The sequence below is a fragment of the Centroberyx gerrardi genome, chromosome 23 (genome assembly GCF_048128805.1).
Source record: "Centroberyx gerrardi isolate f3 chromosome 23, fCenGer3.hap1.cur.20231027, whole genome shotgun sequence".
Lineage (NCBI taxonomy): Eukaryota > Metazoa > Chordata > Actinopteri > Beryciformes > Berycidae > Centroberyx > Centroberyx gerrardi.
In genome coordinates this window covers 4,496,364-4,524,078 of record NC_136019.1, presented here as the reverse complement: position 1 = coordinate 4,524,078, position 27,715 = coordinate 4,496,364, and the positions used below count along the sequence as shown (strand labels likewise).

Here is a 27,715-nt window from a genome sequence, read left to right as displayed (position 1 = left end):
GCAGCCCAGCAGCAATTGCAACAAAGCCAAAAAGCACAGCATGCCAGCAATGAAAGAATGTTTAACACACATCTCTTAAATGGAGAAAGAAAAGATCAACAAACAAAGGGCACACAGTCATTTTGTCCCAGTCGATAGGGCACTACTACTGCTTCCTGTTTGTGACAGGATCGGCGTGGACGTGAACAACTTGCATCACAGCAAACCGCTGCACAGCAACGCTGTCAAGTTTCGCGAAGGGTAAACTGCAAAAGTAGCAAACCCAATTTGCCAGGCCGGTGCGCTAGGAGGCGGCCCAGCCGACTGTTTGCCTCGCAAAGCGCCGGTCACAAACCCAACGCCCGCTGTCACCGTGGCTTCCATTCACTTCAACAAAACATCAGGGGAGAGCGCGAACGCAGTCCCCCACTACCAGAAATTATGCAGTCGAGATTCCCACATTTGGGGAATTCGCAGGGGTCAGCACAACCGGAGTGCAATGGCTGAGCCTCGCCCTGGGTGAACCACCTTCTTGATCATGGTATCTCCCCTGCCAGGTAAGTATGAGTTGCGCATGTCAGGGATGGGGGAGGCCTTCGCAGACATACCACTCTGGCTCAGGGTGCGTACAATGAATCATCACAGAGTCCTTGCGGAGCCTTTAACAGTAGCAGCAGCTCATCCTCATTTTGTACCACAGCCGCTGACAAGTTGCAAACAGAGCTGCAATTTGACTAGGATACATGGTACGCACGCTATTTCTGTTTAGGTTTTTCTATTTTTTTCCCATCACGCATTGCTCTACCAAACAACACGAAACTGGATCCAAAACCACTTGGCGACGTATTTTATCTCCGAAAAAGCAACGGCAGCCCAGCAGCAATTGCAACAAAGCCAAAAAGCACAGCATGCCAGCAATGAAAGAATGTTTAACACACATCTCTTAAATGGAGAAAGAAAAGATCAACAAACAAAGGGCACACAGTCATTTTGTCCCAGTCGATAGGGCACTACTACTGCTTCCTGTTTGTGACAGGATCGGCGTGGACGTGAACAACTTGCATCACAGCAAACCGCTGCACAGCAACGCTGTCAAGTTTCGCGAAGGGTAAACTGCAAAAGTAGCAAACCCAATTTGCCAGGCCGGTGCGCTAGGAGGCGGCCCAGCCGACTGTTTGCCTCGCAAAGCGCCGGTCACAAACCCAACGCCCGCTGTCACCGTGGCTTCCATTCACTTCAACAAAACATCAGGGGAGAGCGCGAACGCAGTCCCCCACTACCAGAAATTATGCAGTCGAGATTCCCACATTTGGGGAATTCGCAGGGGTCAGCACAACCGGAGTGCAATGGCTGAGCCTCGCCCTGGGTGAACCACCTTCTTGATCATGGTATCTCCCCTGCCAGGTAAGTATGAGTTGCGCAGGTCAGGGATGGGGGAGGCCTTCGCAGACATACCACTCTGGCTCAGGGTGCGTACAATGAATCATCACAGAGTCCTTGCGGAGCCTTTAACAGTAGCAGCAGCTCATCCTCATTTTGTACCACAGCCGCTGACAAGTTGCAAACAGAGCTGCAATTTGACTAGGATACATGGTACGCACGCTATTTCTGTTTAGGTTTTTCTATTTTTTTCCCATCACGCATTGCTCTACCAAACAACACGAAACTGGATCCAAAACCACTTGGCGACGTATTTTATCTCCGAAAAAGCAACGGCAGCCCAGCAGCAATTGCAACAAAGCCAAAAAGCACAGCATGCCAGCAATGAAAGAATGTTTAACACACATCTCTTAAATGGAGAAAGAAAAGATCAACAAACAAAGGGCACACAGTCATTTTGTCCCAGTCGATAGGGCACTACTACTGCTTCCTGTTTGTGACAGGATCGGCGTGGACGTGAACAACTTGCATCACAGCAGCCCGCTGCTTCAGAGTGTAGACCACAAACCGCTGCACAGCAACGCTGTCAAGTTTCGCGAAGGGTAAACTGCAAAAGTAGCAAACCCAATTTGCCAGGCCGGTGCGCTAGGAGGCGGCCCAGCCGACTGTTTGCCTCGCAAAGCGCCGGTCACAAACCCAACGCCCGCTGTCACCGTGGCTTCCATTCACTTCAACAAAACATCAGGGGAGAGCGCGAACGCAGTCCCCCACTACCAGAAATTATGCAGTCGAGATTCCCACATTTGGGGAATTCGCAGGGGTCAGCACAACCGGAGTGCAATGGCTGAGCCTCGCCCTGGGTGAACCACCTTCTTGATCATGGTATCTCCCCTGCCAGGTAAGTATGAGTTGCGCAGGTCAGGGATGGGGGAGGCCTTCGCAGACATACCACTCTGGCTCAGGGTGCGTACAATGAATCATCACAGAGTCCTTGCGGAGCCTTTAACAGTAGCAGCAGCTCATCCTCATTTTGTACCACAGCCGCTGACAAGTTGCAAACAGAGCTGCAATTTGACTAGGATACATGGTACGCACGCTATTTCTGTTTAGGTTTTTCTATTTTTTTCCCATCACGCATTGCTCTACCAAACAACACGAAACTGGATCCAAAACCACTTGGCGACGTATTTTATCTCCGAAAAAGCAACGGCAGCCCAGCAGCAATTGCAACAAAGCCAAAAAGCACAGCATGCCAGCAATGAAAGAATGTTTAACACACATCTCTTAAATGGAGAAAGAAAAGATCAACAAACAAAGGGCACACAGTCATTTTGTCCCAGTCGATAGGGCACTACTACTGCTTCCTGTTTGTGACAGGATCGGCGTGGACGTGAACAACTTGCATCACAGCAGCCCGCTGCTTCAGAGTGTAGACCACAAACCGCTGCACAGCAACGCTGTCAAGTTTCGCGAAGGGTAAACTGCAAAAGTAGCAAACCCAATTTGCCAGGCCGGTGCGCTAGGAGGCGGCCCAGCCGACTGTTTGCCTCGCAAAGCGCCGGTCACAAACCCAACGCCCGCTGTCACCGTGGCTTCCATTCACTTCAACAAAACATCAGGGGAGAGCGCGAACGCAGTCCCCCACTACCAGAAATTATGCAGTCGAGATTCCCACATTTGGGGAATTCGCAGGGGTCAGCACAACCGGAGTGCAATGGCTGAGCCTCGCCCTGGGTGAACCACCTTCTTGATCATGGTATCTCCCCTGCCAGGTAAGTATGAGTTGCGCATGTCAGGGATGGGGGAGGCCTTCGCAGACATACCACTCTGGCTCAGGGTGCGTACAATCAATCATCACAGAGTCCTTGCGGAGCCTTTAACAGTAGCAGCAGCTCATCCTCATTTTGTACCACAGCCGCTGACAAGTTGCAAACAGAGCTGCAATTTGACTAGGATACATGGTACGCACGCTATTTCTGTTTAGGTTTTTCTATTTTTTTCCCATCACGCATTGCTCTACCAAACAACACGAAACTGGATCCAAAACCACTTGGCGACGTATTTTATCTCCGAAAAAGCAACGGCAGCCCAGCAGCAATTGCAACAAAGCCAAAAAGCACAGCATGCCAGCAATGAAAGAATGTTTAACACACATCTCTTAAATGGAGAAAGAAAAGATCAACAAACAAAGGGCACACAGTCATTTTGTCCCAGTCGATAGGGCACTACTACTGCTTCCTGTTTGTGACAGGATCGGCGTGGACGTGAACAACTTGCATCACAGCAAACCGCTGCACAGCAACGCTGTCAAGTTTCGCGAAGGGTAAACTGCAAAAGTAGCAAACCCAATTTGCCAGGCCGGTGCGCTAGGAGGCGGCCCAGCCGACTGTTTGCCTCGCAAAGCGCCGGTCACAAACCCAACGCCCGCTGTCACCGTGGCTTCCATTCACTTCAACAAAACATCAGGGGAGAGCGCGAACGCAGTCCCCCACTACCAGAAATTATGCAGTCGAGATTCCCACATTTGGGGAATTCGCAGGGGTCAGCACAACCGGAGTGCAATGGCTGAGCCTCGCCCTGGGTGAACCACCTTCTTGATCATGGTATCTCCCCTGCCAGGTAAGTATGAGTTGCGCATGTCAGGGATGGGGGAGGCCTTCGCAGACATACCACTCTGGCTCAGGGTGCGTACAATCAATCATCACAGAGTCCTTGCGGAGCCTTTAACAGTAGCAGCAGCTCATCCTCATTTTGTACCACAGCTGCTGACAAGTTGCAAACAGAGCTGCAATTTGACTAGGATACATGGTACGCACGCTATTTCTGTTTAGGTTTTTCTATTTTTTTCCCATCACGCATTGCTCTACCAAACAACACGAAACTGGATCCAAAACCACTTGGCGACGTATTTTATCTCCGAAAAAGCAACGGCAGCCCAGCAGCAATTGCAACAAAGCCAAAAAGCACAGCATGCCAGCAATGAAAGAATGTTTAACACACATCTCTTAAATGGAGAAAGAAAAGATCAACAAACAAAGGGCACACAGTCATTTTGTCCCAGTCGATAGGGCACTACTACTGCTTCCTGTTTGTGACAGGATCGGCGTGGACGTGAACAACTTGCATCACAGCAAACCGCTGCACAGCAACGCTGTCAAGTTTCGCGAAGGGTAAACTGCAAAAGTAGCAAACCCAATTTGCCAGGCCGGTGCGCTAGGAGGCGGCCCAGCCGACTGTTTGCCTCGCAAAGCGCCGGTCACAAACCCAACGCCCGCTGTCACCGTGGCTTCCATTCACTTCAACAAAACATCAGGGGAGAGCGCGAACGCAGTCCCCCACTACCAGAAATTATGCAGTCGAGATTCCCACATTTGGGGAATTCGCAGGGGTCAGCACAACCGGAGTGCAATGGCTGAGCCTCGCCCTGGGTGAACCACCTTCTTGATCATGGTATCTCCCCTGCCAGGTAAGTATGAGTTGCGCATGTCAGGGATGGGGGAGGCCTTCGCAGGCATACCACTCTGGCTCAGGGTGCGTACAATGAATCATCACAGAGTCCTTGCGGAGCCTTTAACAGTAGCAGCAGCTCATCCTCATTTTGTACCACAGCCGCTGACAAGTTGCAAACAGAGCTGCAATTTGACTAGGATACATGGTACGCACGCTATTTCTGTTTAGGTTTTTCTATTTTTTTCCCATCACGCATTGCTCTACCAAACAACACGAAACTGGATCCAAAACCACTTGGCGACGTATTTTATCTCCGAAAAAGCAACGGCAGCCCAGCAGCAATTGCAACAAAGCCAAAAAGCACAGCATGCCAGCAATGAAAGAATGTTTAACACACATCTCTTAAATGGAGAAAGAAAAGATCAACAAACAAAGGGCACACAGTCATTTTGTCCCAGTCGATAGGGCACTACTACTGCTTCCTGTTTGTGACAGGATCGGCGTGGACGTGAACAACTTGCATCACAGCAAACCGCTGCACAGCAACGCTGTCAAGTTTCGCGAAGGGTAAACTGCAAAAGTAGCAAACCCAATTTGCCAGGCCGGTGCGCTAGGAGGCGGCCCAGCCGACTGTTTGCCTCGCAAAGCGCCGGTCACAAACCCAACGCCCGCTGTCACCGTGGCTTCCATTCACTTCAACAAAACATCAGGGGAGAGCGCGAACGCAGTCCCCCACTACCAGAAATTATGCAGTCGAGATTCCCACATTTGGGGAATTCGCAGGGGTCAGCACAACCGGAGTGCAATGGCTGAGCCTCGCCCTGGGTGAACCACCTTCTTGATCATGGTATCTCCCCTGCCAGGTAAGTATGAGTTGCGCATGTCAGGGATGGGGGAGGCCTTCGCAGGCATACCACTCTGGCTCAGGGTGCGTACAATGAATCATCACAGAGTCCTTGCGGAGCCTTTAACAGTAGCAGCAGCTCATCCTCATTTTGTACCACAGCCGCTGACAAGTTGCAAACAGAGCTGCAATTTGACTAGGATACATGGTACGCACGCTATTTCTGTTTAGGTTTTTCTATTTTTTTCCCATCACGCATTGCTCTACCAAACAACACGAAACTGGATCCAAAACCACTTGGCGACGTATTTTATCTCCGAAAAAGCAACGGCAGCCCAGCAGCAATTGCAACAAAGCCAAAAAGCACAGCATGCCAGCAATGAAAGAATGTTTAACACACATCTCTTAAATGGAGAAAGAAAAGATCAACAAACAAAGGGCACACAGTCATTTTGTCCCAGTCGATAGGGCACTACTACTGCTTCCTGTTTGTGACAGGATCGGCGTGGACGTGAACAACTTGCATCACAGCAAACCGCTGCACAGCAACGCTGTCAAGTTTCGCGAAGGGTAAACTGCAAAAGTAGCAAACCCAATTTGCCAGGCCGGTGCGCTAGGAGGCGGCCCAGCCGACTGTTTGCCTCGCAAAGCGCCGGTCACAAACCCAACGCCCGCTGTCACCGTGGCTTCCATTCACTTCAACAAAACATCAGGGGAGAGCGCGAACGCAGTCCCCCACTACCAGAAATTATGCAGTCGAGATTCCCACATTTGGGGAATTCGCAGGGGTCAGCACAACCGGAGTGCAATGGCTGAGCCTCGCCCTGGGTGAACCACCTTCTTGATCATGGTATCTCCCCTGCCAGGTAAGTATGAGTTGCGCATGTCAGGGATGGGGGAGGCCTTCGCAGACATACCACTCTGGCTCAGGGTGCGTACAATCAATCATCACAGAGTCCTTGCGGAGCCTTTAACAGTAGCAGCAGCTCATCCTCATTTTGTACCACAGCTGCTGACAAGTTGCAAACAGAGCTGCAATTTGACTAGGATACATGGTACGCACGCTATTTCTGTTTAGGTTTTTCTATTTTTTTCCCATCACGCATTGCTCTACCAAACAACATGAAACTGGATCCAAAACCACTTGGCGACGTATTTTATCTCCGAAAAAGCAACGGCAGCCCAGCAGCAATTGCAACAAAGCCAAAAAGCACAGCATGCCAGCAATGAAAGAATGTTTAACACACATCTCTTAAATGGAGAAAGAAAAGATCAACAAACAAAGGGCACACAGTCATTTTGTCCCAGTCGATAGGGCACTACTACTGCTTCCTGTTTGTGACAGGATCGGCGTGGACGTGAACAACTTGCATCACAGCAAACCGCTGCACAGCAACGCTGTCAAGTTTCGCGAAGGGTAAACTGCAAAAGTAGCAAACCCAATTTGCCAGGCCGGTGCGCTAGGAGGCGGCCCAGCCGACTGTTTGCCTCGCAAAGCGCCGGTCACAAACCCAACGCCCGCTGTCACCGTGGCTTCCATTCACTTCAACAAAACATCAGGGGAGAGCGCGAACGCAGTCCCCCACTACCAGAAATTATGCAGTCGAGATTCCCACATTTGGGGAATTCGCAGGGGTCAGCACAACCGGAGTGCAATGGCTGAGCCTCGCCCTGGGTGAACCACCTTCTTGATCATGGTATCTCCCCTGCCAGGTAAGTATGAGTTGCGCATGTCAGGGATGGGGGAGGCCTTCGCAGGCATACCACTCTGGCTCAGGGTGCGTACAATGAATCATCACAGAGTCCTTGCGGAGCCTTTAACAGTAGCAGCAGCTCATCCTCATTTTGTACCACAGCCGCTGACAAGTTGCAAACAGAGCTGCAATTTGACTAGGATACATGGTACGCACGCTATTTCTGTTTAGGTTTTTCTATTTTTTTCCCATCACGCATTGCTCTACCAAACAACACGAAACTGGATCCAAAACCACTTGGCGACGTATTTTATCTCCGAAAAAGCAACGGCAGCCCAGCAGCAATTGCAACAAAGCCAAAAAGCACAGCATGCCAGCAATGAAAGAATGTTTAACACACATCTCTTAAATGGAGAAAGAAAAGATCAACAAACAAAGGGCACACAGTCATTTTGTCCCAGTCGATAGGGCACTACTACTGCTTCCTGTTTGTGACAGGATCGGCGTGGACGTGAACAACTTGCATCACAGCAGCCCGCTGCTTCAGAGTGTAGACCACAAACCGCTGCACAGCAACGCTGTCAAGTTTCGCGAAGGGTAAACTGCAAAAGTAGCAAACCCAATTTGCCAGGCCGGTGCGCTAGGAGGCGGCCCAGCCGACTGTTTGCCTCGCAAAGCGCCGGTCACAAACCCAACGCCCGCTGTCACCGTGGCTTCCATTCACTTCAACAAAACATCAGGGGAGAGCGCGAACGCAGTCCCCCACTACCAGAAATTATGCAGTCGAGATTCCCACATTTGGGGAATTCGCAGGGGTCAGCACAACCGGAGTGCAATGGCTGAGCCTCGCCCTGGGTGAACCACCTTCTTGATCATGGTATCTCCCCTGCCAGGTAAGTATGAGTTGCGCATGTCAGGGATGGGGGAGGCCTTCGCAGACATACCACTCTGGCTCAGGGTGCGTACAATCAATCATCACATAGTCCTTGCGGAGCCTTTAACAGTAGCAGCAGCTCATCCTCATTTTGTACCACAGCCGCTGACAAGTTGCAAACAGAGCTGCAATTTGACTAGGATACATGGTACGCACGCTATTTCTGTTTAGGTTTTTCTATTTTTTTCCCATCACGCATTGCTCTACCAAACAACACGAAACTGGATCCAAAACCACTTGGCGACGTATTTTATCTCCGAAAAAGCAACGGCAGCCCAGCAGTAATTGCAACAAAGCCAAAAAGCACAGCATGCCAGCAATGAAAGAATGTTTAACACACATCTCTTAAATGGAGAAAGAAAAGATCAACAAACAAAGGGCACACAGTCATTTTGTCCCAGTCGATAGGGCACTACTACTGCTTCCTGTTTGTGACAGGATCGGCGTGGACGTGAACAACTTGCATCACAGCAGCCCGCTGCTTCAGAGTGTAGACCACAAACCGCTGCACAGCAACGCTGTCAAGTTTCGCGAAGGGTAAACTGCAAAAGTAGCAAACCCAATTTGCCAGGCCGGTGCGCTAGGAGGCGGCCCAGCCGACTGTTTGCCTCGCAAAGCGCCGGTCACAAACCCAACGCCCGCTGTCACCGTGGCTTCCATTCACTTCAACAAAACATCAGGGGAGAGCGCGAACGCAGTCCCCCACCACCAGAAATTATGCAGTCGAGATTCCCACATTTGGGGAATTCGCAGGGGTCAGCACAACCGGAGCGCAATGGCTGAGCCTCGCCCTGGGTGAACCACCTTCTTGATCATGGTATCTCCCCTGCCAGGTAAGTATGAGTTGCGCATGTCAGGGATGGGGGAGGCCTTCGCAGACATACCACTCTGGCTCAGGGTGCGTACAATCAATCATCACAGAGTCCTTGCGGAGCCTTTAACAGTAGCAGCAGCTCATCCTCATTTTGTACCACAGCCGCTGACAAGTTGCAAACAGAGCTGCAATTTGACTAGGATACATGGTACGCACGCTATTTCTGTTTAGGTTTTTCTATTTTTTTCCCATCACGCATTGCTCTACCAAACAACACGAAACTGGATCCAAAACCACTTGGCGACGTATTTTATCTCCGAAAAAGCAACGGCAGCCCAGCAGCAATTGCAACAAAGCCAAAAAGCACAGCATGCCAGCAATGAAAGAATGTTTAACACACATCTCTTAAATGGAGAAAGAAAAGATCAACAAACAAAGGGCACACAGTCATTTTGTCCCAGTCGATAGGGCACTACTACTGCTTCCTGTTTGTGACAGGATCGGCGTGGACGTGAACAACTTGCATCACAGCAGCCCGCTGCTTCAGAGTGTAGACCACAAACCGCTGCACAGCAACGCTGTCAAGTTTCGCGAAGGGTAAACTGCAAAAGTAGCAAACCCAATTTGCCAGGCCGGTGCGCTAGGAGGCGGCCCAGCCGACTGTTTGCCTCGCAAAGCGCCGGTCACAAACCCAACGCCCGCTGTCACCGTGGCTTCCATTCACTTCAACAAAACATCAGGGGAGAGCGCGAACGCAGTCCCCCACTACCAGAAATTATGCAGTCGAGATTCCCACATTTGGGGAATTCGCAGGGGTCAGCACAACCGGAGTGCAATGGCTGAGCCTCGCCCTGGGTGAACCACCTTCTTGATCATGGTATCTCCCCTGCCAGGTAAGTATGAGTTGCGCATGTCAGGGATGGGGGAGGCCTTCGCAGACATACCACTCTGGCTCAGGGTGCGTACAATCAATCATCACAGAGTCCTTGCGGAGCCTTTAACAGTAGCAGCAGCTCATCCTCATTTTGTACCACAGCCGCTGACAAGTTGCAAACAGAGCTGCAATTTGACTAGGATACATGGTACGCACGCTATTTCTGTTTAGGTTTTTCTATTTTTTTCCCATCACGCATTGCTCTACCAAACAACACGAAACTGGATCCAAAACCACTTGGCGACGTATTTTATCTCCGAAAAAGCAACGGCAGCCCAGCAGCAATTGCAACAAAGCCAAAAAGCACAGCATGCCAGCAATGAAAGAATGTTTAACACACATCTCTTAAATGGAGAAAGAAAAGATCAACAAACAAAGGGCACACAGTCATTTTGTCCCAGTCGATAGGGCACTACTACTGCTTCCTGTTTGTGACAGGATCGGCGTGGACGTGAACAACTTGCATCACAGCAGCCCGCTGCTTCAGAGTGTAGACCACAAACCGCTGCACAGCAACGCTGTCAAGTTTCGCGAAGGGTAAACTGCAAAAGTAGCAAACCCAATTTGCCAGGCCGGTGCGCTAGGAGGCGGCCCAGCCGACTGTTTGCCTCGCAAAGCGCCGGTCACAAACCCAACGCCCGCTGTCACCGTGGCTTCCATTCACTTCAACAAAACATCAGGGGAGAGCGCGAACGCAGTCCCCCACTACCAGAAATTATGCAGTCGAGATTCCCACATTTGGGGAATTCGCAGGGGTCAGCACAACCGGAGTGCAATGGCTGAGCCTCGCCCTGGGTGAACCACCTTCTTGATCATGGTATCTCCCCTGCCAGGTAAGTATGAGTTGTGCATGTCAGGGATGGGGGAGGCCTTCGCAGACATACCACTCTGGCTCAGGGTGCGTACAATGAATCATCACAGAGTCCTTGCGGAGCCTTTAACAGTAGCAGCAGCTCATCCTCATTTTGTACCACAGCCGCTGACAAGTTGCAAACAGAGCTGCAATTTGACTAGGATACATGGTACGCACGCTATTTCTGTTTAGGTTTTTCTATTTTTTTCCCATCACGCATTGCTCTACCAAACAACACGAAACTGGATCCAAAACCACTTGGCGACGTATTTTATCTCCGAAAAAGCAACGGCAGCCCAGCAGCAATTGCAACAAAGCCAAAAAGCACAGCATGCCAGCAATGAAAGAATGTTTAACACACATCTCTTAAATGGAGAAAGAAAAGATCAACAAACAAAGGGCACACAGTCATTTTGTCCCAGTCGATAGGGCACTACTACTGCTTCCTGTTTGTGACAGGATCGGCGTGGACGTGAACAACTTGCATCACAGCAAACCGCTGCACAGCAACGCTGTCAAGTTTCGCGAAGGGTAAACTGCAAAAGTAGCAAACCCAATTTGCCAGGCCGGTGCGCTAGGAGGCGGCCCAGCCGACTGTTTGCCTCGCAAAGCGCCGGTCACAAACCCAACGCCCGCTGTCACCGTGGCTTCCATTCACTTCAACAAAACATCAGGGGAGAGCGCGAACGCAGTCCCCCACTACCAGAAATTATGCAGTCGAGATTCCCACATTTGGGGAATTCGCAGGGGTCAGCACAACCGGAGTGCAATGGCTGAGCCTCGCCCTGGGTGAACCACCTTCTTGATCATGGTATCTCCCCTGCCAGGTAAGTATGAGTTGCGCATGTCAGGGATGGGGGAGGCCTTCGCAGACATACCACTCTGGCTCAGGGTGCGTACAATCAATCATCACAGAGTCCTTGCGGAGCCTTTAACAGTAGCAGCAGCTCATCCTCATTTTGTACCACAGCCGCTGACAAGTTGCAAACAGAGCTGCAATTTGACTAGGATACATGGTACGCACGCTATTTCTGTTTAGGTTTTTCTATTTTTTTCCCATCACGCATTGCTCTACCAAACAACACGAAACTGGATCCAAAACCACTTGGCGACGTATTTTATCTCCGAAAAAGCAACGGCAGCCCAGCAGCAATTGCAACAAAGCCAAAAAGCACAGCATGCCAGCAATGAAAGAATGTTTAACACACATTTCTTAAATGGAGAAAGAAAAGATCAACAAACAAAGGGCACACAGTCATTTTGTCCCAGTCGATAGGGCACTACTACTGCTTCCTGTTTGTGACAGGATCGGCGTGGACGTGAACAACTTGCATCACAGCAAACCGCTGCACAGCAACGCTGTCAAGTTTCGCGAAGGGTAAACTGCAAAAGTAGCAAACCCAATTTGCCAGGCCGGTGCGCTAGGAGGCGGCCCAGCCGACTGTTAGCCTCGCAAAGCGCCGGTCACAAACCCAACGCCCGCTGTCACCGTGGCTTCCATTCACTTCTACAAAACATCAGGGGAGAGCGCGAACGCAGTCCCCCACTACCAGAAATTATGCAGTCGAGATTCCCACATTTGGGGAATTCGCAGGGAACGAGTCTACGGTAGTGCAAACTACTGTAGACAGTTACGCGTTCTGATTGGTCTAAGTCACTGTAGACTTTGACTGTAGACTCCCTATTGGATCGTAGGATTCGACTGTAGACTACCAATCACATGTCTCGACTGTAGACACTGTAGACTACCAATCACATGTCTCGACTGTAGACACTGTAGACTACCAATCACACGTCGACGATATGCAAATCTGAATTTAGCTAGCTAGCAGCAAAACTACAGCAAAACTCCGGAGTCACAGGTAGTACCCCAGTCTTTGACGTTTCCTAAAATTGTGTTATGTAGCATCCCCTATTGTTAAATAACAGTAAAGATAAAACCAGTTTTTTTTTTAAATGGGCATTTATACCCATAATCGCCAGCGGATAAAATTGACCCACTATAGAATATGGTTATTTTCGCGAAATTAATTTCGCGCGTTTAAAGTCAATATGGACAAAAGAAAGAGATTCATGGATGCCACACAGACATTAAAACATTGCCTTAATACAGTAAAATAATGCAGAGGCTAACGTTACATGCACCGGTAAATTTGGCGGTTTTAGGTAACGTTATAGCTAACGTTACAACGACGTTGCCTTGTTATTAATCTCTATATGTAGGCCTACTTCTGCACCTTGACCACCCGAATTTCCCTATCTGGGATAATAAAGTTTACCTTGACCTATAACGTTACGTTACCATACCAAATCTTGAACTCCAAATCTATTTTGCATCCAAAAACAACCCATCACTCATTAATAAATAGACTCTTATTCAATGTTTCAGAGGTCAGGGAGACTGTATTTTTTAGATTTTACACCATTCGGTTTTTTTTTAATCATTTTTCCCTGCTGTCAAAAAACTGCCATGGCCTATATTATCCAAGACAGGAGAATATAACAACTACAATGATTTCTCTCAGTGTGTTTTTTGCCTCCAATGTTATCTGTAAGGCAGCGCTGCCTCCCAGGCTATGGCTATGGCAGGGGTATATGAAACATGGTATAGGGGTATATGGAATATGGTATAGGGGTATATGGAATATGGAAGTCTTATTATTCCAAGGAATAGAGTTCCATAGTGTCCTCTTCATCCTCTGTATGGAGAATTTGAGCTCCTACCCTCCTGAAGGAGATTTAGACTACCAAAGGCCAGGTATAACAGGTTGAATAATTCTTTTGTTCCTCAGGCCACCAAACTGTTAAATGCTCATGATGACCCAGCTGATGATTAGTTTCCCATTTAACTACTGGGGGCTGATGATGGTTTTAGCGATGGCTAAACATACTCTAGGTTTCCTGTTGTCACTTGATGTATTCATGTATTTTATCATATTTTTTGTACCTGAGTCCGTGTGCCTATGTCTCTGTGTGTTCTAGGTTTTATCTGGCTGCAAGACAAATTTCCCCTCGGGGACAGACAAAGTTGAAGTTGATATTCCATAATCCATAATAAGAGTTCCATATTCCTGATGTTTTACTGGCAACTTTTGGGGCAAAAGATTTCAACTGATTTTGAGTGTAAAGACGGCATGCACACTCTTGGAGTTTTGCCATAAGCAAAAACCTAAAACTTAGGCAAAGGGAAGAAAAGTTGAAAAGTGGATAAAATGTCAGATGCATGGGAAAGAGTCAGTCTTGTAGGCCAAGGAGTTATGAGAACTCTCCCTCAGAGTTCTCTTCATCTTCATCTGAGGAGCTGTAATCAGGGTTTAGCAGTTGTCACCCTGCTCTGACACTTCCTCCTCTTCCTCGCTGTGTGCTAAAAGTGTATCAATTACCTGTTGTACACTAATGTTCATTGTTATATTAGTAATTAATATATTATTATAATATAATAATAATAATATTGTTGTTGTTGTTGTTGTTGCTGCTGTTGTTGTGTCGTTACTGTATCTAAGTGTATTTCAGTAGCTACAACTTAAGATGGCGACCCCAGTAATCCGCGTCGTCAAGCCAGATGTCCCTGCAAATCGCCAACAGGCCGTACTGATGGCGACCAAAGAGGCCCGTTACTATCGGGATAAAAGGATGGTCTTCCCCAAACCTCCACAGGAGCTGCTCAACCAGGCCACTGCCCTGGCCCACGCAGAGAAGCTCCTTCGAGCAGAGGGTATCCCCGCGCCGTCGCGTCAGCTGTGCCTGGGAAAGCTGGTGGTGCCATTTGGCCAGTATGAGGATGCACCATTTCACTGGCTTGTGGCAAACGATGTGGGCTACATGAAGTAGTAAGCATATTATATTTAATACCATTGTAGGCTATGCATTTTAAATACCATTTTGATGGCATGCTTAAAATAAATTACCTGTATATCTGTTTGCACAAAACTATGGCTATTATCGGTGTTTATTATTCATCTTTGCAAAGTTTCTTTACTCATTATCACAATTGCAGTGATATTAATGATGACGGTACTAAGTTGATGTATATGATTCCAGCGTGCTTGACAAGCACAGATCAGAGGTGACAAACCCACATAGAAAGGGAGAGCTTGTGAACCAGTGGGTGAAAGACTACCTCACAGAATATGCAGAGAGCTTCCCACAAGTCTCCAGTCTCCTTGAAGCCAACATCGACAGGTGTATCTACGGTCAGAGAGGGTTTGAGGATCACACCTTTCAGGAGATGTGGGAACTCTACAGCCAGTACCACACCCAAAAGGACAGGCCAGAGCAGTTCAGTGATGAGCAGAGGGAGATAATAAAGAAGGCAAACAGTTCTGTGAGGAGGTGGTTGAACACACCAGTGACCCACATCACAAGCGTGCAGATGAAGAGGTTCAGGAAATATATTCATGACAAGGATCAAGTAAATATTGATTTGATTATTTATTTGTTATGAAACAGGAAGAGCTGAAATGAAAATTGTTCAAATTACTGATATTTTAAGCACTGCGGCTAAAAGTGTTTGTTTGCTTTTGGTAATTAAAAACTGGTACGTCATAAAATCTAGATAGTTACATTACATTTTTTGTCCAGCAACCGCAGGCAAGCACCTCCAAGTGTGATCCTTCATCATGGCCAGGTGATGACAGTGAACTGTTAGCTGCAAGCCAGGCTGTGGAAGGTAAGTGAGATACTTAGTGAGTTAATAGACATCAAACTGTTTTTAAAAAAAATAATTCATAATACAAAACTACTTTGTTTGGTAAATTCTTAGACTCGCTCAAGTCCCACGAGTCCCCATTTATGGGCGAGACTAGCAGTCAGTCTCTGGATTCCCAGTCCCAGGGTTCCCGGCCCACAGACAAGACCAAGCAGCCTGAGGCCGCTGTCCGGCCAAAACAGCCCGAGGCCGCTGTCCGGCCAAAACAGCCCGAGGCCGCTGTCCGGCCTAAACAGCCCGAGGCCGCTGTCCGGCCTAAACAGCCCGAGGCCGCTGTCCGGCCTAAACAGCCCGAGGCCGCTGTCCGGCCTAAACAGCCCGAGGCCGCTGTCCGGCCTAAACAGCCCGAGGCCGCTGTCCGGCCTAAACAGCCCGAGGCTGCTGTCCGGCCCAAGCAGCATGTGTCCACTAGCCAGCCCACAGAGTCCCCGTCCACAACCAAGGGTCATGATTATCCCGTGGAATCACCTCTGAGTGACTCCCCTGTAAGTGATATTCACATTATATGCAAACAATGTAAATGAGAACAATTTGTTTTACATGTTTTTTAAATTGGTTTTATGTTTTAACATTACTTTGTACACAATAATAACCAAATGTTTTGTATGTGTTATGTGTTTTGCAGGTGGAGCTAGAGGGTTGGGTGCGTCCGTGGGAAAACCCCAATGGCATCCCATCTGCCGACATTTCCTGGCTCAAAGAGGACACAGAAAGAGGGCTGTTCACCCCCGTTCAAATCTACAAGGACAACACTGGTCTGTTCAAGAGGCGACGGGTGATGAAATCAGACCGCATGTGGTTTTACCCACCAGAACCTCCCGGCTATGTCAGGGGTGCTCTGCCAACTCCACAGCTCTTTTTTCGGAGCCGCGTCTTTGTGTGGCGCCCTGTTGGAGTGTGGAGGTACTCCCTGAAGTGTCCTCGAGGTGACGAGTGTGTGGGTAGAGGACGGAATGTGCACCTCTACAAGTCTGGCTACCACCACCGGGTATAACTCACTTCACCTGTGTTAGAGTTATTACATTACAGTTGAATATTTATTACTATGTATGTAAACATCATATGCTGCTATTGGCCTTTATTTGATTTGATTTTTTCCCCACAGGTACGTCACATCTGTGATGTATCCGGTTGGTATGCCATGCTGACGGAGGTCCTGTGCTGTGGACAGTGCCTCAAGGCAGCCAGGAGCGGAGAAGGTGGCACAATGGGTCGGTGGCTTGCGTGGGATCCCGCTATATTATCACAACTTAGCGAGGCTCATCAAGCTATGTTCCCTGCCATCCTCACCAGCAAGTGAGTATACTGAACATAATGTGTGCATTTAACAAACTTGAAAGTAGCCACTCAAATCAACCTCAACATATTGATTGTGACTCTACTTACAGGCGTGGTGTGGATAGGAATGTTGTGCGCCTTCTGAGGGACCGGACCGAAGGGAACACTATGGTCAAGGTGTGGCGGCAGATACAGGAGAATCACGTTGAGGAGTACCTTCAACGTAAGGACCTGTACACCACACTCCTCATGACTGTAGCGGAACCCGGAGGGATTGTCTCTGCATTCAGACACACATTCCAGGCTCCACCTCCTCCAAGAGAGCTTCCCTCTGCGCGGCTCTTGCGCCACGCCTTCCTGCTGGCAGAGGCCAACAATGTGCAGGATTACCGGAGCCAGATCCTCTCCACTTTTGGCACTGTGCTGAAAATGGATTCCACCAAGAAAGTATGTAAATCAAAACATAATGCCATACTGTATGGTGCAAAACATATTGCAGTATTGTTTTGTTTTTATTCAGTTTTAAATTGAACAAATTTTCACACTGTTGTAAAATGATTAAGAAAAATCACATATGAATAGAATCTAACAGAGGTTATCACATTATGCAAACTTGACATATTTTTTAGGTGGTGAAGAAGCTGTCCGGGGAGGGTCAAGGCTCAGCTGAGTGGTTCACCAGCATCGGAAACGAGCACTCCCAAATAGTTTCATTTGTGCTGACCTGTGAGGAGTCCACTAAGAAGCTGGAACCGATGTGCCGTGGAGTCATGGAAAGGTTCCGGCTGGCCAATCAACCTGTCCCCAAAATCTTGTATGTGGACCGTGGGTGTTGCCGTGCGCAGGGCCCAACAGCGTTGGAGACTTTGTTCCAGCCTTGGGTGGACAATGGGATGGTTGTGCGTCTGGACATCTTCCACTGGATCCACCGGTTTGACGCAGCCATACGCACAGATTCTCACTCCAAGTACGCTGTGTTCAAGTCTGCTCTAGCTGGGGCAGTGCTGGCCTACAACCGCACAGACCTGGAGCTGCTCATCAAGGCCGTCAGAGCCAAGGACCTGGCAACGCTGAAGTCTGTCTCAGATGAGGATGTTGTCCGCCACTACATTTCCAGGGAGCAGCTGAAACACCATGTGCGGAGGGTCCCACTCGGGGCTCAGGAAACATTCCGGCTCATCCACCAGGCCATCGAGGAGCTGAAAGGTCCCGCTGGGCTGGACGAGAGTGGAGTGAGCCTCTTCAAAACACCTGGTATAAAAGACCTCATACAAAAAAGTTATTACAACATCGATACGGATAGTGTAGCGTACAAAGTGAACCTAACACACTGTATGTATGTATGTATGTATGTGTATTTACAGAGGCCATTGATGAGATGTGGGCAGGCCAGCAGCGACACCTGGAGTGCATCCAGGATCCACCAGACATGAACATGTATAGGGTGGCACGTACCACAACCATCAACAATGTGGACGTGCCCTACTACAAATGCCTGCGTGGAAGCAACAGCCTGGAAGGATTCCACAAAGCTCTGCCGCACATGATTCCAGGTACACAAGTGTAGTCTGTATACTTGTAACAGATTAAACATGTGACCCTGTCATTATTCTAATACCTTTTATTGTGATGTTGCTGGGAAAAATTGTGAATGTGTGCCGTAAAGTTACTGGTGTAAATTTAAATGATCTTTGCCACCTGCACCAAGTCAGAGCCTCGCAGAAAGCTCAGGTCATCTTATTGGACTCCCAGCACCCTTTAATATAATAATAATAATAATAATAATAATAAACTTTATTTGTATAGCACCTTTCATACAAGAAATGCAGCTCAAAGTGCTTTACAACAAAGAAATTACATGCCCCAAGTGCTTCACATAAAACTTGATAATAATAGTAAAAATAAGATAAAGATGAGAATAGAATACATAGAATGCATCTTCACATGAAAATAGACATAGAATGAGCATAAACAAACAGGGATAGAATGCCATAATTAATGGAAAATAAGATGGAAAATAAAACCCACTGAATAATAATAATAAAAAAGTAAAAAAATAGAGTACATAGAATGCATAAAATCAAGTAAAATACAACATTTTAAAAGAAGTGCATCAGTGCATAAGTGTGAAGCAAAGTGCAAAAAAGAGTTTCAGGCCTGTATCAGGAAAGTCATAGCTAGTTAAAGGCTAAAGTGAAGAGATAAGTTTTTAGCGTTCTTTTAAAAATATTTAGCGAGCTGGCTTCCCTGATATCTAAAGGTAATGTGTTCCATAGCTTTGGGGTGTAATTGACAAAGGCTGCATCCCCGATTTTCTTTCGGCTGTTGCTGGGAACCTCCAATAAACCAGCAGCAGATGATCGCAGTGTTCTTTACACAGTGAGTTTAATTTGCTCCCCTCAAGGCGGAGGTTTTACCACCCTAGAGGTGACACACATTGGTTTTTTAAACAAATTGGGACTGTGACTATCTGTGGATGTGATACGGTGCCCCCCATCTTTCTTTCATTCTTGCTGCCTCTTCTGATGGTTCTGGTGACAAGTGACAAACGACAACAGTGATGTTGGCGCTAACTGTGTACTTGTGTTTATGTGTGTATGTATGTCTATATTGTATGTATATATTGTATGGATACCATTTCTACTACTGCTGTTTGCAAGCCAAATTGCCTCTCGGGGACATTAAAACTCTACTCTACTCTACTCAGGTCCCCACTGTGCAGCACGGCCCTATCAGGTTTACCTGATAAGTGGCATTGCACGGTGGAACTCAGACAGGAGCTCGGATGCCGTGTTTGGTGGCAAAGGACGGCACCACAGGACCTACTCGGCGCCGCTGATTGACCGCCTCAACACCCGCTGTCGGCAGCTGTTCGGCGAGACTGTGGAGGAGAATTTCCGGGCTCCTGCTGATGTCCCTTCCAACGAGCTGCTGGGGTTGGAGTACCTGTTCAGCCAGAGCACAGGTGAATCTGGACCCTTCTGTCTTCAGGACATTGTCAACGATGGACCTGGTCCAGAGGAGGAGGTGGTTCAGCCTGGGCAGCCCGATCCAGAGGCAGATGAGGCGTACCAGAGCGACGTGGAGGCACATGACGATGTGCTGGATGCCGTCCTGCCCCACATTACGCTCACCAGCGACGAAACCTCCACTGTTCACCCTCCGGCCTTTGTGAGTAACTGTGTGTCTGCTAGAATGAAATACAATGCACTGGTTGCTGGATAATGTACACATTTAAACTTACCGCATTCGTATGGCATTTTTTTTAACAGGAGGATGCCTGCAGTCCAAACCCTCTTCCTGGCTTTCACAAGTTGGAAATGTTCTGCTCTGTGCTGGTGGAGATTGGCCTGACAGAGGACAAGCTGTCACTCACCACTGAGCAGAGGAACAAGGTCCTCGAAGTCTGGAATGCAGTGGAGGAGCATGACAAGCAGCCGCAGCAGTTCAACCAGCTGTACAGAACACACTGGGGCAACACCCTCTACTGCCGCACAAAAAGGGATGATCTTGTTGATGCTGCTGTGATACAGAGGGTAAAGATGGCCAAGCGCTATGCACCAGCACAACAGGACATCAGTGCTCAGCACAACAGGCTGATGTACACACTGGTGAAACTGCTGTGGTTGCGCTCACCTCAAGGGTCTCGCAGCAGTCCTGAGAAGAGCACCATCTTGAAGGCGTACGAGCGAATCCAGCACCGGATTTTGGTGGAGGATCCAGTCCTGTGCAAAGCAGGCATTCCTCTACCAAAAATTAACATCAAGACTGTGCGGGACTTCATCCGTCACCAAGAGAGGCTCCTCAACATGCACGCCACCAAACAGCCATCCACCATCACAAAGACCACCTCCATCTCATCTGCAGACCTACCTCCAGCACCACACCAGCCAGCAGTCCTCCCTCCACCAGACTACCCCCTGATGGAATATGTGCCCACACCCAGCACGGCAGGGACAAAGGAGTTAAAGGGAAGGACAGGCATAATCATGCCACTCTCCCGGCTTCAACCACCACTGCCACCTGTGCTACTGCCACCGCCAGTGAGAAAAACCCCTGCCACCTCTACCATCACCAGACCTGTGCCCTCCCTCTCTGCATCTACAGCAACCCCTGAGATTGCTGGCCCCTCCACACGGCCCATAATGCCTGCCAGGCAGGCAACCCCTGAGATTGCTGGCCCCTCCACACGGCCCATAATGCCTGCCAGGCAGGCAACCCCTGAGATTGCTGGCCCCTCCACACGGCCCATAATGCCTGCCAGGCAGGCAACCCCTGGGATTGCTGGCCCCTCCACACGGCCCATAATGCCTGCCAGTCAGGCAACCCCTGGGATTGCTGGCCCACCTACATCAGTCCCTCCAACTCTGCCCATAATGCCCGCTACTCAGACATCACACAGTATTGGCAGTCCTTCATTCTGGGCGAGAGCTACGCAATACAAGCGTAAGGTGAAGGAACACCCCTCAGAAGTAGGAGGCAAACTGTCGCGGATGCAAAATCTCCCTGTCTGTACACTCTGTGGCCAACCAACCCAAGGACATAAAAAATACAAAAAAAAGACTTTCTGCCCTGTAAAAATGATGTCCACATCAAAAGGTCTGTGCAACAGAGTGTACGGCAGCTATGAACACTTCACCTCTGTTGTCGACAAGTTGGAGGAATGAGCTGTAAATATCTGTAAATATGGTACGGTTGCATTGTACATATTGTAAATAGTCTTCATTTTTATTGCATTTCATTCTTAATCATGTTCAGTGATACCTTTTAAATTGTCTAAACTGTAGTGCTGTGGTGTTGTCAGCAATTTATTCAGTAAGGTGATCTGGTGGAAAGATTCTTTATCTGTAAATAATTGTATCTCATTGGACAAATTGTAAATAGTTTTCATTTTCATGTACATATTCATGTACATATTTTAAATAGTCTTCATTTTTATGACATTTAATTCTTAATCAGGTTCAATGATACTTTATTGTCTACACTGTAGTGCTGTGTTTTTTTTTCTAAGTGTTCCCCATTTCATGCACTTTATTCAATAAAGTGGTCAGTGCTACAGTAACAGTGAGTTGTGGAATATCAATTAATGAATGCAACAATGGGGGTATATTTGTTTATCAAAAAATAGGGACACATAGAGATTACTTGCATGTAAGGACATGTGCCTATAGTACAACGATATCAGATAATTTTGCACATATAGCAATAGAAACATTAAAGTAGCTTTAATCAGCCTCAGAAATATTAAACTACTTTTAATCAGCCTCCCAATAGTCATAAGGGAATTCATAAAGATAGAAGTGACAAATGTAAATAAATGGCATTTAGGAAAAGACAAAAGCATTCTCACACAAGTATACTTTTGATAAAATAAGCTGTATTTCATTGAAAAACATCAGTCCAGTAACGTGAATAAATGACATGAATTATGTAGCATTTGCTTATACAAATACACTTGAGATTGTGTTGTTATAGCAGCATTCTTCAATGGCTTCAAGAGGTATCACAATAAATAGCTGATTTAAATCTGAAATGGCCAATATCACACATATGGAATACATAGTTGATTTCAACAGTCTCTGCAACATTTGCTTTGAATGGGGGTGAGCTGTATTGTAGACTCCTCCTGTAGTCTCCTGTAGACTCCTGCGAATTCCCCAAATGTGGGAATCTCGACTGCATCATTTCTGGTAGTGGGGGACTGCGTTCGCGCTCTCCCCTGTAATCATATACAAAGAAAATCTTAAAGATCTATAGGCATAAAGGGACACGTATCGCAGCTGGTGACCAATGTGCAGTTTTCTGATTACAGATCTGATGTATTATGGTGTATGAATGCCTCTGCTGGAAGATTCTGTCCTTACTATATTGGCAGTGTCTTGAATTATTTGATATATTTCTGAAATGAAACTAAGTCAGACATCACGTTTGTGGAAAATGATGGAACTGTCAGGCTGCATCTATATTGTTACACCCACTGCAGTTTTCCTTTTAGTAGGGTGACACCACACATCACAAAAAATGATGAAAGAAGTCATTGTGACACACAAAATGACATTTGTGCTCACAGTAAATAGTGGTACATTATATACTAACACATTGAATAATAAGAGATAAGTGATAAGAGATAAGATAGTAAGGGATAATGGCTTTCTTCTGGGTTCACCTCATCAGGGCCCACCTCATCAGGGCCCTAAATGAAGTGTGCTCAGTATTTCGTTTGACCACTTGGGGGAGCCACAACTCAGTTTAAGTACTGTAAACTTTAGACCAATTACGATCAAGACAATTGCACTACGGTATGGCCCACTCCCATTCGCAGGGGTCAGCACAACCGGAGTGCAATGGCTGAGCCTCGCCCTGGGTGAACCACCTTCTTGATCATGGTATCTCCCCTGCCAGGTAAGTATGAGTTGCGCATGTCAGGGATGGGGGAGGCCTTCGCAGACATACCACTCTGGCTCAGGGTGCGTACAATGAATCATCACAGAGTCCTTGCGGAGCCTTTAACAGTAGCAGCAGCTCATCCTCATTTTGTACCACAGCCGCTGACAAGTTGCAAACAGAGCTGCAATTTGACTAGGATACATGGTACGCACGCTATTTCTGTTTAGGTTTTTCTATTTTTTTCCCATCACGCATTGCTCTACCAAACAACACGAAACTGGATCCAAAACCACTTGGCGACGTATTTTATCTCCGAAAAAGCAACGGCAGCCCAGCAGCAATTGCAACAAAGCCAAAAAGCACAGCATGCCAGCAATGAAAGAATGTTTAACACACATCTCTTAAATGGAGAAAGAAAAGATCAACAAACAAAGGGCACACAGTCATTTTGTCCCAGTCGATAGGGCACTACTACTGCTTCCTGTTTGTGACAGGATCGGCGTGGACGTGAACAACTTGCATCACAGCAAACCGCTGCACAGCAACGCTGTCAAGTTTCGCGAAGGGTAAACTGCAAAAGTAGCAAACCCAATTTGCCAGGCCGGTGCGCTAGGAGGCGGCCCAGCCGACTGTTTGCCTCGCAAAGCGCCGGTCACAAACCCAACGCCCGCTGTCACCGTGGCTTCCATTCACTTCAACAAAACATCAGGGGAGAGCGCGAACGCAGTCCCCCACTACCAGAAATTATGCAGTCGAGATTCCCACATTTGGGGAATTCGCAGGGGTCAGCACAACCGGAGTGCAATGGCTGAGCCTCGCCCTGGGTGAACCACCTTCTTGATCATGGTATCTCCCCTGCCAGGTAAGTATGAGTTGCGCATGTCAGGGATGGGGGAGGCCTTCGCAGACATACCACTCTGGCTCAGGGTGCGTACAATCAATCATCACAGAGTCCTTGCGGAGCCTTTAACAGTAGCAGCAGCTCATCCTCATTTTGTACCACAGCCGCTGACAAGTTGCAAACAGAGCTGCAATTTGACTAGGATACATGGTACGCACGCTATTTCTGTTTAGGTTTTTCTATTTTTTTCCCATCACGCATTGCTCTACCAAACAACACGAAACTGGATCCAAAACCACTTGGCGACGTATTTTATCTCCGAAAAAGCAACGGCAGCCCAGCAGCAATTGCAACAAAGCCAAAAAGCACAGCATGCCAGCAATGAAAGAATGTTTAACACACATCTCTTAAATGGAGAAAGAAAAGATCAACAAACAAAGGGCACACAGTCATTTTGTCCCAGTCGATAGGGCACTACTACTGCTTCCTGTTTGTGACAGGATCGGCGTGGACGTGAACAACTTGCATCACAGCAGCCCGCTGCTTCAGAGTGTAGACCACAAACCGCTGCACAGCAACGCTGTCAAGTTTCGCGAAGGGTAAACTGCAAAAGTAGCAAACCCAATTTGCCAGGCCGGTGCATTAGGAATTGAATGTGAAAATCAATTAAAGAATGTTTAACACACATATCTTAGGCTAAATGGAGAAAGAAGAGATCAAAGAGAACACAGTCATTTTGACCCAGTCAATAGGTTACCATGCCTACTACCGCTGCTTTATTTTTGCTTCATGTTTTTACTAGACTAGGAAAACTACATACTTCTAACTACAGCCTTCTTCCACAGTTTCACGTTTGTAGTAGCCATGGCTGGTTAGAAACTATAGAGTAGGTAATTGCTGGAAGGATAATTTTTTTTTCTTTCTTTTTCGTTGGAATTAATTTCCTTCAATAAATGACAGACTGTCCAATAATTTTGCAGCAAAACAGGGTCCTAGGAAGAATCCGTGTAGGGATATTTTTTCAGAGTTATTTTGCAGGGGCAGGGCTGGCCCAAATCAGGCCTGCTGGTTAACCCAAGTATTGAAACAACTGACCCAATTTATTCCTTAATCAATAATGTCTGGCGGCTCTTCTAGGCAATGGCAATGGCTGTTCAGTAGGCAAAATACTGCATTTACTTTGTAGTCCGCTACAGCGATTTAGCCTAGATCAGCTCCCAAAGTATTCATAATATTAATAATACTAACTTTATTTATATAGCTGTGATGTGTAGGACACTGAGGATCAGCGCCACGCCACCGGGGAAGAGGCGGGAAAGATTATTACACACGGCTGGGCTACAATTACGCACAGCTGGGGCACATCACGGCTCATCAGCAGCCCTTTAAAAGATAGACAGCCAGCCTGTGTTTGTAATTGGTTGACTTTTTGTTTGATCTCACAAGGTCAAATAAAAAGTCAACCAATTACAAACACAAATACGGAAAGCAATTACGAGGGAACGAGACATGGAACAAGTTTTATACAGACTTAAAAATTCGGAAAACAGAGGCAGGGACAAACACAGAGGCCTGATTTTCTCTCAGAGCGCTTGGATTATAGATAGAGGGAGGTATATGACATAATGATATGACATTTTGGCCAAATAACAGTAAAAAAAAAGTTGCCTACCCTAGCTTTAACGCATTTTACACAACCGTAAAAATAACCACAGACCCTCCAATTTGGACAATTTAACATACAAATTAAGTTGACTCCTTACCATTTCCATGAGACTTGTTTTAATTGTAACAAATCAAGTGTATGACAAAGATAAATTAGAGAAACCTCAACTTACCCGCTGATGTCTTCATGCAAAACATTACCTACTTCGGCTACTAACCCGAAACTAATGACATGAGACACACGTGGCCCTTGTTGTGATGTCGACAATGCCACAATAGACTAAAGGTCCATTCCAAACATTAAAACATTCTATATTCCAAAGACAATAAAGGCTTCCAAAAGTAGTTGCAGCACATCCTGATCCAAATCTGATTCGAATAATAATATATTATATTCATAATATTTATGAGAGAGAGAGAGAGAGAGAGAGAGAGAGAGACACAGACAGACAGACAGACAGACTTGACTTTTGATGTTTTAAAGGAAAAATCTCAGGAAAGGAAAAAAACAAAAACAAAACTAAAACACATTAGTAACTCACCAACTCCCATGTCCACCCAGACACTCACACAAATACACACCGAAGTATATAGTAGTTATCTAAATACAGTATTTTGCCTTCTACTGAACAGCCAGAGGAAGCCATTGCTTAAAAAAAGCTTCCAATCAATGAGGTAATTTGAGTCAGCTGACAAATACACACTATAAACTTACTGTCAAATTTGATATTTTCATGTTGATTTTCACTTGATTTCGACCAGTGACTCCATACGTTGCTAGTAATAAACCATCATAAGTGCTTAGTGGTTTTGAACAAGTGATTTATAAATTACTGGAATTTTTAACAGTAAAATCTGCCTACTTTACAGACTCTCATTTAGTGAAACCGTCCTTAACTGCCCAAGGTTTGAAAATCACGGCAGACACCACAGGCATAGTGCAGATGTCTGGTGATATGTTGTTATGCTCGGTTACTTGCTTTTCTTCTTTTATATTTGATTCCCACTGTATTTAGACCCTTGGACAATATTGCAGCAGAATCATTAAGTAGCATTTATGCCCTTAAGACATATTGAGTCAAATCAATATGAATATGAGCCAGAACGGGAGAGAAATCAGATTTATTTACTTATATCAGCCTGACATCTGATACCAATATAGGAGTTAGACACAGAGATGAAAGTGCAGTGGGAGAGGAGAGGAGAGGAGAAGAGCGGAGAGGAGAGGAGAGGAGTGGAGAGGAGAGGAGAGGAGAAGAGAGGAGAGGAACAGAAAGACAAACAGTAGCGATGGCTCCACCTAGAGGTTGGGCACAGACACTGCAGTCTACAACAGGAGACGCTCACAGACCCCTTTGTTCAGACAGAAGGCACTTGCGTGAGCTTAAGCGCTTCATTTTTTTTTACTAATTTCTCGCTTGGGTTGTAATTTTTAGCTTCAGTTTGCCTCAATTTGTGCCACTCAATTTGTGCCAGAATGAAGTTGCTTCTAGGGCTGGGCGATATAGCTGAAATCACGATAATCATAAGGATTTTTTTTTCGATAACAATATACATCACAATATGGCTCACCTATGCACAATCACGTTAAATAATCAAATTAATGTTCATCCCACTGAACGCAATGGTAAAAAACCTGACATTTTCAAATAATATTCCTCAAAATGTTTCATACCACATTTTGTCAGTTTCTAAATAAAATTAGCTTATCATCAGTTTAGACAGCAGAATTGTGTGTCCCAAAATCTCCGTATCATCACCATGATTCCACTGAAAGACGATAAACGATAATATTGAATTATCACCCAGCCCTAGTTGCCTCCATCTCAATCTGTTCACCTCCTTCCATTGACTTTGCATGGATTCACAACACCTCTATTCTTTTTCCCACGTTTTGTCGTCTTGTGTGTGTATGTGTGTGATATGTTGTTATGGAGAATGTGGAAAATTGAAC

The 27,715-nt window shown here is 46.9% G+C and overlaps 1 protein-coding gene and 16 non-coding genes across 17 annotated transcripts in view; 1 reads left to right on the top strand and 16 right to left on the bottom strand.

Annotated features, from left to right (window-relative positions):
* Window positions 1-27,715, top strand: part of col4a6 (collagen, type IV, alpha 6) — a 444,271-nt gene that overhangs the window by 360,739 nt on the left and 55,817 nt on the right. The window lies entirely within an intron of this gene.
* On the bottom strand, window positions 381-544 carry LOC139921147 (U1 spliceosomal RNA). The gene has a single exon (XR_011785090.1). It is a non-coding gene; the product is annotated as a U1 spliceosomal RNA (small nuclear RNA).
* LOC144538022 (U1 spliceosomal RNA) lies at window positions 1,228-1,391 on the bottom strand. Its single transcript, XR_013504030.1, has one exon. It is a non-coding gene; the product is annotated as a U1 spliceosomal RNA (small nuclear RNA).
* Window positions 2,102-2,265, bottom strand: LOC144538017 (U1 spliceosomal RNA). The gene has a single exon (XR_013504027.1). It is a non-coding gene; the product is annotated as a U1 spliceosomal RNA (small nuclear RNA).
* LOC144538014 (U1 spliceosomal RNA) lies at window positions 2,976-3,139 on the bottom strand. Its single transcript, XR_013504024.1, has one exon. It is a non-coding gene; the product is annotated as a U1 spliceosomal RNA (small nuclear RNA).
* Window positions 3,823-3,986, bottom strand: LOC144538010 (U1 spliceosomal RNA). The gene has a single exon (XR_013504020.1). It is a non-coding gene; the product is annotated as a U1 spliceosomal RNA (small nuclear RNA).
* Window positions 4,670-4,833, bottom strand: LOC144538002 (U1 spliceosomal RNA). Its single transcript, XR_013504012.1, has one exon. It is a non-coding gene; the product is annotated as a U1 spliceosomal RNA (small nuclear RNA).
* LOC144537992 (U1 spliceosomal RNA) lies at window positions 5,517-5,680 on the bottom strand. Its single transcript, XR_013504002.1, has one exon. It is a non-coding gene; the product is annotated as a U1 spliceosomal RNA (small nuclear RNA).
* On the bottom strand, window positions 6,364-6,527 carry LOC144537982 (U1 spliceosomal RNA). Its single transcript, XR_013503992.1, has one exon. It is a non-coding gene; the product is annotated as a U1 spliceosomal RNA (small nuclear RNA).
* On the bottom strand, window positions 7,211-7,374 carry LOC144537971 (U1 spliceosomal RNA). Its single transcript, XR_013503981.1, has one exon. It is a non-coding gene; the product is annotated as a U1 spliceosomal RNA (small nuclear RNA).
* LOC144537960 (U1 spliceosomal RNA) lies at window positions 8,085-8,248 on the bottom strand. Its single transcript, XR_013503970.1, has one exon. It is a non-coding gene; the product is annotated as a U1 spliceosomal RNA (small nuclear RNA).
* LOC144538004 (U1 spliceosomal RNA) lies at window positions 8,959-9,122 on the bottom strand. Its single transcript, XR_013504014.1, has one exon. It is a non-coding gene; the product is annotated as a U1 spliceosomal RNA (small nuclear RNA).
* Window positions 9,833-9,996, bottom strand: LOC144537949 (U1 spliceosomal RNA). The gene has a single exon (XR_013503959.1). It is a non-coding gene; the product is annotated as a U1 spliceosomal RNA (small nuclear RNA).
* On the bottom strand, window positions 10,707-10,870 carry LOC144537938 (U1 spliceosomal RNA). Its single transcript, XR_013503948.1, has one exon. It is a non-coding gene; the product is annotated as a U1 spliceosomal RNA (small nuclear RNA).
* Window positions 11,554-11,717, bottom strand: LOC144537927 (U1 spliceosomal RNA). Its single transcript, XR_013503937.1, has one exon. It is a non-coding gene; the product is annotated as a U1 spliceosomal RNA (small nuclear RNA).
* Window positions 23,122-23,278, bottom strand: LOC144538007 (U1 spliceosomal RNA). The gene has a single exon (XR_013504017.1). It is a non-coding gene; the product is annotated as a U1 spliceosomal RNA (small nuclear RNA).
* LOC139908998 (U1 spliceosomal RNA) lies at window positions 23,962-24,125 on the bottom strand. Its single transcript, XR_011784497.2, has one exon. It is a non-coding gene; the product is annotated as a U1 spliceosomal RNA (small nuclear RNA).